Source organism: Thermobia domestica, chromosome 8 (assembly GCF_964235325.1).
Source record: "Thermobia domestica chromosome 8, izTheDome1.hap1.1, whole genome shotgun sequence".
Classification (NCBI taxonomy): Eukaryota; Metazoa; Arthropoda; class Insecta; order Zygentoma; family Lepismatidae; genus Thermobia; species Thermobia domestica.
In genome coordinates, this window is record NC_137461.1 from 165407145 (window position 1) to 165418672 (window position 11528).

General features: G+C 32.2%; 1 protein-coding gene across 1 annotated transcript in view; it reads right to left on the reverse strand.

Annotated features, from left to right (window-relative positions):
• Positions 1-1557: 1557 nt before the first annotated feature.
• The window catches only part of Patronin (calmodulin-regulated spectrin-associated protein patronin), a gene marked incomplete in the record, with an annotated part of 438489 nt that continues 428518 nt past the window's right edge, over positions 1558-11528 (reverse strand). The window contains 1 exon segment of the mRNA XM_081769233.1: positions 1558-11528.

The following is an 11528-nucleotide window of genomic DNA, read 5'->3' on the forward strand; positions in this document are numbered from 1 at the left end:
TGATGAGAGGAGCTGATACAGCTAATGGTTTTCCAAAACAGACAGGGTAAAAAAAAAATACGTATAACCATTTCCTGAATTCCGGTACGTGCTTTCTCATATTCACATCTTCCTTCACCAACCCTTTATGAGTAGTGTTCTGGTCATTGACCTCCAAGAACAAATCGTGCGAATCTATATTTCTTTGTGTCCAGTCACAAATACAGAACATCTGCCTCTCATATGGGAATAGGGGCTAAGAAAGGATTAAGAAAAATAACAAAACGGTATTTTGCGTGGCCAAGATTTGCAGGTAAATTTATCATTATCATCATAGGACAAACATTGCTTAAATGTGGCCAACTTCCCAAGATAGACAGGTGGCCAACTTACAGAGTAATAAGTAACGAATGTCTTATGGGAAAATGCAGGTTCAACACGAACCAGGCCAAGATAAGCAGGTGGCCAACTTAGAGAGGTGGCCAAGTTCACAGGTTTTACTGTATTTTCGTACTTGCAATTCTTTCTAGTCTCCATTTACTGATTACTCAGCTTCAATCAAACAAGGAAGAAAATGCAATGATTGAAAAAAAAACGCATGAATTTTTGTGCAAATCAAAGAACTAAATTTGAACTAAATGTGTCAAAATATTAAGGTGTGTCATATGTATACTTCTAAAAATTTAGACAGAGGTAAATCCAGCATTAGGTCATACAATTAAAATGTTCATCTATAATCAAATCAAAATTCGAACAGGAGGGGGGCGAAGACCAACTGTTTACCTCCTGTCAACGACATGTAATCCTGCTGAGTTGTTTTATCCTTCCGAAGAAGGTTCTTGTCGAAGAAGGCTCTCGCTTTGACCCAGACTATCCAATTTTGACAGTAGTAGATATTTGGTAAGGAAGTGTATCAATTGTACTCATAAAGGAGCATGTTGACAAATCGTCAACATGCTTTCGGGAAAATTACTTGCTTGGCACAAGGGTACGCATCTACAGGGATACTATGCTAATTGCAGAAGTGTTTGGTAGGTATAAGCGTGAAAGTTGTTGGCGATCCCACTAAATTAGAATCTTTATACAACCAGTTGACAACGAAATACGTTCCAACTCCACACCACTTTAATCCACTAACAACTTAAGCAACTTCATTTACTGTGCTGATGAGATCGCCCACATACATATAGCCTTTATCATCATTTTGCCACATCTTTCTTCAACCCACCTAAAAGACCTATTTTTATACAACTGATTTGTACACTCTCTCTAGTTAAATGTAATGGTTATGTATGAGCATTTATTTATGATATAATAATTTTATCAGTAAAACGATATTCATAACGACAGAAACGAACCAATGTTAGTTCTAGAGAAGGTGACTTTTTTTTTAGTGCGGTAAGTCAGTCCTGCGATTTAGTTAAACTGATTGCTCTAGGAATAATTCAAATCTACTTCTGCATTAACGTACCTAGAATGTAAGATCCGCAAGGACAACTACTGGAAACAAATATCAACTTTTATTCTACAAGTCCTAGAAAAAGGGCAAGGAAGGAAAATTTTAAACAAGAATTTCAATTATCTTTTGAAAATAAATCACAATGTTGGGTAAGGTTTTATTTATGACATTTGCTCACATTAACAGTGAATGACCCAATTCTAAGTATACACAATAAATATATATATATGTTTATATATAAAAACATAATATTTACATATAATGAAAATTAGTCTTGTAAAAAAAGATCCACAGTTACTAATGCACACAGTTCCATTAAGTCCTTTTTTCAATACATTATGTAAGCACCTATTAAAAAATCTTTCGAGTCAAACAAGCCGAGCAAAAATACTTTTATTCTCGTCATCTTGTCCACTGCTTGCTCTGCTTTATGTATATATATTTATATATAAAGCAGAAAGAACACCTTTTATATATTCTCCGATGGCAATAAATAAGTTGTGTTAATTCATTGTTAGCTATAAGTAATTTCATTTCTTATAAATATACATTATGTTCATTATTATTATTATTATTATTATTATTATTATTATGAAAGATTTGTATCATCCTAGTAAGTCGATCGCAATTTAATTATTTGAAGGTGTTTTTATTTGTTATATATTACAATTATATTTAACAATTTAGTAAGTATGTAACGCACATTTTGCTTTTTCTTTTCTAATACTGTACATGAATTTCCATTACAATTCTATAGCAAGCCTTCGTAACTTCAGCACACAACGTAATTATATATTAAAAATACCTCCATACAATTTAACATTAACAAATCTTTGCACGACAAATTTACTTTGACGTATCTCTCGCAGGACATTTCTTTTCTTTAATACAAGCATCACAGAATAAAATCCGGAAGTCTTTTGTTAGACAAGTATTTCATTATATTTTGCGCCACGAAACATGATCCAAAAATTCTACTTTCACTGATCAACGCGAAAATCCTGAAATAACTCCTAACATTATATTTCAACTTAAATCTTACTAAATATATGTACAATTTGTATGTTAAACACCAGTTCACTTAATAAATTTACCTTATTCTAAATTTTGTTCAGAAATTTTACTTTTGAGATTTCCAGTTACATATTTGAAAACAGTGATATTAAATTAAATGTTTGGAATTACACATTTAAATTATGGTAACATGATTCTCGAAAGATCGAAATTTAAACACTACATAATCCCGTTATACAAAAACTTATAACGGAGGTGCAGAGAACTATGCGAATGCTTCCACTATAACGAAGAAAGAAAAAATGGAATAAGAAGAACAATAATAATTTACCTTCTATTGATAATTGAAATTATTTATAAGTTATCAGTCTTCCACAATGGCCTTATTATAAAATAAACATTAAAGTGCGGAATGATAACATGATGCACATTTATTTAAAGATAAATCTACAGAATCCGAAGTACCATTGACAAGAGAGACAACGAAGAAAATAAACAGAAGACAATATTATTTACAACACGACTGGATTCTGACAGTAAGATAAACTATTTTATTTCAAGTTTAAAGTGGTAGTGGTTTCCGTCAATATCTCTCTATCAATTACTAATAACACCTACAGGTTTTCACATGTTCGTTATACCGAAGTTGCCTGAACTTAAATATTCTAAGCTTTGCGAAATCGATATCGATATATATATATATATATATATTACCTTGTTGTGTCAAAGGTACTGACAAGAGCAAGTTATGTTACACCAGTGTTAAAATATTTTAATTTCATGCAAACTACAGTAACCTAAAACGCACGAATGCAGTTTATTTAGTTAATAGAGGAATCACAGAATAACTGGGATTGATTCTTCTATCGTAATACGTAACTATACCTTTTGCCATCAAGTTGTATAGTGAGAAACCTGCTGTATTCTATGAGAGCTATGATAAGCATTGAACACCACACTGGAATCACACACAGATATTGCTGAGTTTTGATCACATAGCCTATCTGTTACAATTCTTCAACACACTATACTTAAATTTTACCAGTTTTATACACAACAGATGGTAGACAACCGAAACACTCACATTTTAAAGGAATTAAAATAATAATTTTACAGAATATAATGATTACAAACTTCAGTTGTTTTCGTTAAAAGTAATATTTCCGAGACATTTTCAACATGAATCAACGTAACATATTAACAATGTACCTCATAATGCTCGAAATAAAGTCTTGGAAAACATTAAAAATTTTTTGCAGTTCTGCAAGTATCCTCGCTAGTAGGAAGTTAGTTTCGGTTTGAAAAAGAACACGAAGAGGAGTTCGTAAACGAGGAAAGAACGATAAAAGAAAAGTAAATACAAACTTTTTTGTATATTATATACCGGATGCTTTTACTAATTTTCTTATTTACATTTGCTTTAGAAGAACAATCAAATTTGTTAAATAAGCCACCTTCGTAGCCTGACCACTTACTTAATTTTGGTACCCATGTAAGTTGGACATCGTTTTCTCTACAGTGGCCAACTTTTTTGACAGGTTTTTGCTTTCCGGACAAAAAGAGCAGAAATCTTAATGAATGTATCTATGGCATGGGTCTAATTTACTCAGTTTATCAATAAATTAGACCCATGTCATGCCTGCAGTTTCTGTATAAATTTTCAAATACCTGTCTTATTTGGAACGAAGGAATCCCACAACGGAAATTAAATTATTTATCAGAAAATACTGAAATGAAACATACACGCTTAAATACTTTACCAAATAGAGTGAGAAAGGAGAAAAAATGTAGAAATAGCTGTAAAGCGTAAGGTAAATGCCATGTTGGAAGGCCAAATCCATCATAGTATTACTGGGATGTAAGTAGATGGAGTTTAGTGGAGATGATATAACTAGTATTCCCCATATTATGTATATGAAATGATTATGTATATATATATATATATATATATTTTAACGCTCCACTGTTACGCCTTTTAGTGTAAAGGAGACGGATGACTGAAAGTGAATTTTAATTTTTTTTCTCTCACCCGAAATCCAGCTGAGACTTAGACGGTGGTGAAGTGACCATGTTTGGTATATCTTTTAATTCTTTAATTCTAACATGTAAGTTTATTATTATTAGTAGTAGTAGTAGTATTCCGATGCAGGTCTATAAACACTGCAAGTAGCCTCGTAAAATTTCCACAGATTGGCGAAGTCTTCTGAAATACTTACATATATATTTCAGCCAAATCGGAGCTGCTTCCATTAAATAATAATAATAATAATAAAAATAAAGATGAAAGAGATGCCAATGACCCTTCACGCTTTCTTCCTTCAAGTACCCAATTTATCTATGTTTCGGAGACAGCACATGTAACATAGTCTACGATTCGTTTCAAAAAGGTTTGGATTCACGCTATCGGCGCATTTCATAATAGCCTTCAATTCAATTTTCGACTTAAGTTAAAATCATTCCATCTGTAAAGTAAGATGAAACATTACTTCTAAAAACAAAATAACATCAAAAAAAGATCGGACGATACTATACATATAATACAAAGAAGTTTGCATTTTCTTTAGTGTATTTTTTTCATATTTATGAACTGTCATGTTATTTATTTTTTTTATTTTTTGCTTAATTCCTTACTATGGACGATATTTGCTGAACTAAGATGAAAATGCATATCAAGACTTGTTTCGAGAATAATTAGGTATTCATATTCATTCATATGTTATTATATTGATGATCTGCGAAACACAAATGTACGATAAAGTTACCAACATCGCACTGTCCTAACGATTTAATAATTTTATATGGTCCCGTAAAACATATCCTTTATTTATAAATTTGGTTCCTGATTGCTGAGGATTGTGAGTGGTTTCTAAACATAACCAAACCGTTGGCACGTAATTCATACTTAATCTAGTAATATGAAGTTTCTTTATCTTCCATATGGAAAATGATATTTATAAAAATACGAGTTAAGTCAGTTATAATTAAAATTAATTTATCACAAACCCAGATTTTATTACATATACTTTTATATTGCATAAAAAAAGCCCTCTCTAGCTATATGGTTAGGTATCCGCCTTGAGCGCAGTAGTAGCGTGTTCGATTCCCTATGAGCTCATGTAGTTCGGATTCCACGTTAAGTTAGGTTCATGCCTCATATAGCGACGGTACTCAAACGGACGACTAACTTCAAACTAACCAAACAATGCTGTAAGAGAATAATAAAGTAGGTATCGAAAACCAGTTTCCAGAAAACAGTAAAAATACTATCATAGATTACGAAAAGAAGCAACTTACAAAAACTTTCTCTGAACGCTTCATATTGCAATATAACAGTGGTTTAAAATACACGATAAGTGTGCAATTTTAGTCAAACTTGACTAACTAAAATACACATAATTAAACCGCATGTTTAAAATATATAATTTTCACATTTGGTTAGGACAAATAATTTGTCTCTAATAAGAGATAGGTTGTTAATAGGAATGAAAAATAAATACGAAAACTCCTACATGATTTAGACTTCGTTCTCTTTTTCTTTTTTAAAGTTTGAATTATGTTCCCTCAACACGTGATTCGTCACACATATCCCCTCTACTCTAAGTCCGTCACACATTCATTACAAAATGTGAATCTTTCAAAGCTGACTCGTAAAGTGAATAAATAAACCCTTATTATTTGAAGAAATCAGCAAATGGGAATTGGGTGATACTCGAATTTGCTCAATGTGTGTGCTATATATACGAAGTAAATAAGTTATATTAAACATTAGGTAAATAACGAAGAGGTCAACAACTAAACAAAGTACACAATCTAATACTCTGGAGTCGGAGGAAAATTTATCCAGAGTGTATAATTTAACCACTTCAGCACTTTTTAAAAGCAAACTCCAGTAATAATGGTTATTATTGGCACTTGAAACTAACTGAGTTATAATGAAATCAGTAAACATTTGCAGAATAAAAAATGTCTTTTGATACTTCTAAAGCCGTAGCTAAGGAAGTATCTCGATTGATGATGTAAATCCAGTGAAGTAAGCTACTGACTGATGAAGATTAGTGATTGATCTTTTTTGTTAATGACCTATAGCAAAATCCTGATAAGAATTATGGATTGGAACAGTATTAAATCCTGAAGTAAGTGAAAGCCACTTAAAATATATAACCAATAAGTTAACACCATTTTCAAATATTGGTAATCTAATCAATACGGTTTGCAGTTCACATAATATACACCACAGCAACCAATGCCATCTAAGACTTTTATTTTTAAATTTTATTTTATTTTCAAAATTTATAAAAGGCATATAGTACAATACTCAAGCTCATGGTTATATAATCTTATCCTTATCTTTCTATGCATAGTTTTGCAGTATAGCAATGCAATTTCATATATTATATACGTGTATGTGTGTGTGTGTGTATATATGTATGTATCTATAGCATCTTCAGGAAAAACATTTTTCCCACTGAGTATGTTATTTAACATATTAAGGCAAAATTTAATCAATACAACACAACGTATATTTTATGCTTCTTGTTTTAAGTAAAGATTTCCATTATATAGAACACTCAGCATACGACACTATTCTACATCGCTCATCTAAAAGAATTCATTCATATTGTTTTCTATATGTGCTCTCTCTCTGTCTCTCACTCACTCACATTTTGCAAAAACCTAAACATAGTTATTTTACTATGTTTCACTACATAAAGTATTTCTCCATTTTTCATGACTAAAGTAAACTATACTGAGTATTTAAGTCAATATTTTCAATTAAAATGAGAAATTTCTTCAAGCGCGTAGTACTAATATGTATTTGGATTGGACATTGAAAAAAAAAATCAGTAACACTATCGAATCAATTATTATTCATTTATTATAATTTATTATTTCCAACGAAATAATAAAAGTTCAATGACGAATAGGAAGTATGCTGTGAAACTTTCACAACGGCAATTTTTATTATTTAACAATCTGTATTATTCCTTTACCAACATTTAAGAGAAAAAGAATCAAATCTGTATTTTGTTTCTTCGGCTTCGGTAATACTTAATTGTATTAAATCACAGTTGCTTATCTCCATTTATTTTGGTACACTAGTATGTTCTATAAATATATAATATTTCGACTCAATTCATTTCGAAATTATCTAATATTTTATAGTAAGTTTGTAGCTCTTGGGCAAGTGAAAGGTTCGCTTTAAACCTGAGCTTCTGCAAATCCAGCGAAGTGCTTGAAATTAGTTTAGTAACGCTTATGTTAATTTATTACTGGACATCTGTGTTAAGTCACGAATGTTTAATGAATAAACTATAATAATAAATTTCACAACATAAATCAGGAATCATATTAATTCTCACTATCTAACATTATCATATAAATCAACTAATAACAAGTCTAGTATTAATACATGACTTGCATTTCGTTATTTCAATATGTGCGTTTATTAGATTGGTTTAAATAATAAAATAAAAACTATTTACGAATATTCTAAGATACAAAGACTACCAGAGATATACAGAGACAGAGAAATGTTGCAGATAGGCTTATTTTGAAAGCGTTAAGAACTAAAATATAATACGAACAAATAGCATTTCGTTTTTAATTAGTTACATTTGTCACATTATTGAGTTGTTTTATACAAACGACAATCAAACTATTTAAGCGCTTGCTATTCATTCACTACGTACCAAATATACAACAAATATAAGTTGTTAAACTTTACCATTCTATTTTGTATTATATATATATATATCATATTACCCATTACAGCAACCTCAAAAATATTCAATATATCTTTACGCTAATATCAAAGTGAATTTGCTTCCGTACGGTCTCTAATTTTAGGAATGTATTAAACTCTCGTACGCGCTCATGAGTAAAAGCGATAAACTCGCATAATTGCCTGCATCTACATTATGGAATAAAAATAGTTTATTTTAAGATTTAGAAATTTTTGTTAAAAATCAATCAATTCCGTATTGGTCACTCGAATTGCATCTTTGTCCTGATACTTCACTATCAACCAGAGCAAAAATCATTTATAAGCAGCACAATACTTATCATTTTGTTATGGACAAATAAAACAAAACAAAAGGTGAGAAACAGCACTTGTATTCAGTTTACAGGCTTACGAGTGTACCGTATCCTAAGTACAAAAACAAAAAATGGAAGTGTACTTTTCGCAAAATGAAATCTTAATTTTCAAATATTGGTTAATTCTGCGATTTCATGAACCTATCGCTGGATATGTAATGTCTGCAGCATGAATTTTCGGATATAAACACAAATTACACAGGAGTGGCCGATATTAATAACCAATGAACTCTGACCACGGAAATACCTATGTATCACTGTAACTGTGAATTGTGTATATATCCAGAACACAGCAAATCTCATCAAAATTGTCTTCAATTAATGGCAGACTTTAATTTTCATATTCTATCGATTTCTTAGGCATAAAATGAAACAACTGAGTTTTAGAGAAGTTACTTGAGACAATTACATAGGCCAGGGTTCCTACAGTTTCTGACCAAATAATTTTCCTGACTGCAAACAAATTCCATGACCATACAAAATCACACGAAATTGTCCCCCTACTACCCAAAACCCACCTTACCTCGCCAAATAGGTGAGATACTATTTTATCTTATTTTCACATAGAAATGTACTATAGCAGAATTAAATAACCAGGAGAATTCTTGTAAGTTATTCTTACAAACACTTAACAAAACGTATAAATTTAAAATTGATCTCAGTTAGTAAGCTAGAAATCAATATGATGAAAATTCCAGATTCTTCAAAATTGAATCTTCAGTGTTTAATAGTACACACAAATACTTTCCATTTTGACTTTATCAATTACCTTCAAAGATAAAAATTATAGTCTGGAATACAAATAATAGGAACTGAAATAGTGAAAAATGTAAATATTTCAGTGTGTATATATCTCCTGTAATGTCATTAAAAATTTATAATAATACTCATAAATATCACGGAAACGTTCAACTTTATGATATTATAGAAGCTACATTGGAAAATCTCACAAACACTGCGAAAGCTAATACTTCGTTAATAAAATAATGGAGGGTGATTGAAAACCTAAGCCTACATATTCTACCGCTCATCTTCAGACGGAAATTTTCAAAATTTTCCTTCTCTGATATTTAACGAAACAGTAAAGTAGTCTTCTTGTCTGTAGTAGAAAACAGTAGTCTTCTTGATCTCATTCACTTCCATAGTAATTACCTAGGTACAAATTCTTTATACTTTTTCCGTTCTACTATTTAGTTTATTGCGTCAAGCTTTTTATTTCTGTTCTCTATTTAATTTTCTCAGCTATATTTTCATGTTTTATTCTTTCTGTTATTAATTTGGAATTTAACATCCCTTTTCAACACCAAGGCTAAGAGATGTGAACCATATGAGCTCCAACCGGGAATCGAAGCCACGTCTCCCGTACTGAAGGCTCGTATACTAAACACATAGGCACCAAGCTCTCTTCTTTCTGTCGTTACAAACATTCTTGATAGCATTATCTAGCACCCTGAACAGAAATAATTTGTCTGTGTTGGTTGCTCAATGGCTTCTACTTTTCGCACTTTATCATGAATATATTTTGGTCCTACAAAACTTTTTTTTTTTCATATTTTCCACCAGTAATGATTTATTAGTGTTGGATTCATGTCCGCGTGGTCTTGGGTTAGATTCCCGTGCAGGGTATCCGAAGTTTCGGCGTTTACCCAGCGTTGTAAGGCAAACTGGAAAGTCACGTGAATACAAAACCTGACGGTTAGTCGGTCTAGAAAGCTCCTGATACGCCTGTTACAGGCAGAGTAGCGTAACGCACTAAACACGTGGTCATTGCTTGATTGGACGTAGTTCAACCAGTACCTAACAGATGGTGTTGGAGAAGACTCGTAGTCTGTGAAGGACTGTTACGCCGGTGGTTGGTTGGTTAACGATTTACCGACCAGCGCTCTAACCACACTGGAATATCGCTTCTCGTGGGATCAATGCAGGGTCTGGTCAAAATAGGGATGTCAGATTTTCAGGCTAAAATACTGGGGCATCTTAAGAAATTTACAGTATATTCATAGGTAGGCACATGCATTTTACTGAAATATCAAAGTTAATTAAATAATAGGTCAACACTCACCAAAAGTGAATGAGAGAGAGTAGAATATTCCCGTCAGTTGAAAAAATGAAATGAAATCTTTGAGTTTTATGTTCCACGGTTATGCCAGCTAGGTAAAGGAGACGGATTCCAGTCAGTTGAGTATCAATGACTAACAAAAGCACTATTTGTTAAATACCGCACAAATGATAACTTATGTTTTGGAGCGACACAGGGACATTTGGAATTTTGAACAATTTTGGGAGGACAGACCATGCAAATCAGGGACTGTCCCGGCTAAACCGGGACGTCTGGGAGTCCTAGGTCAGAGGAAAGATGAGTGACCGTCTGTACTCCCAAACGGTGCTAGCATTGCCCGTCCATTCAGCGTCGCGAGGACAATTTGAGGAGCTACTTTAAACAAAGAAGTAGCGAATGTTACAAGCCTGCTGGTAGACTTTGACCCCTAAGAGCTGTTGTGCCAGGAGTTTAAGTTTGCTTGAATGATTTATTGATTAAAAGTCTTCCTTTGCGTTGCATTTCCATACATGGATAATCCAACGATTACTAGCTTTCATATCTGTACTCTTCATTACCGCCAAGAAACCTGTATAAACATACGTAATCATCACAACTACATTACAACTATGGGAGATTTGTGGCATATGACTGGAGAAGGATATGTACTTCATTAATTTACTTTTTAGAAGTTCTCAGCAAACACTTCACTGATGTGAAAAATAGAAGCTCGTCTAAAAGATGAGAAAACTTCTTTCATTCTATGTACGATGAATGCTAAATTATATGAGGATATAACGAAGAAAGACATCTTACGAGTTTGCCATTTCAACGAACTATTCTGTTAAAGTTTGGAATCATACAAGTTAAAAGATACCAATAGTCATGTACAAAAACACTCTTTCTGCTGTCCTTTGACCTGTGTTCCGTTTGTCCAAAAGA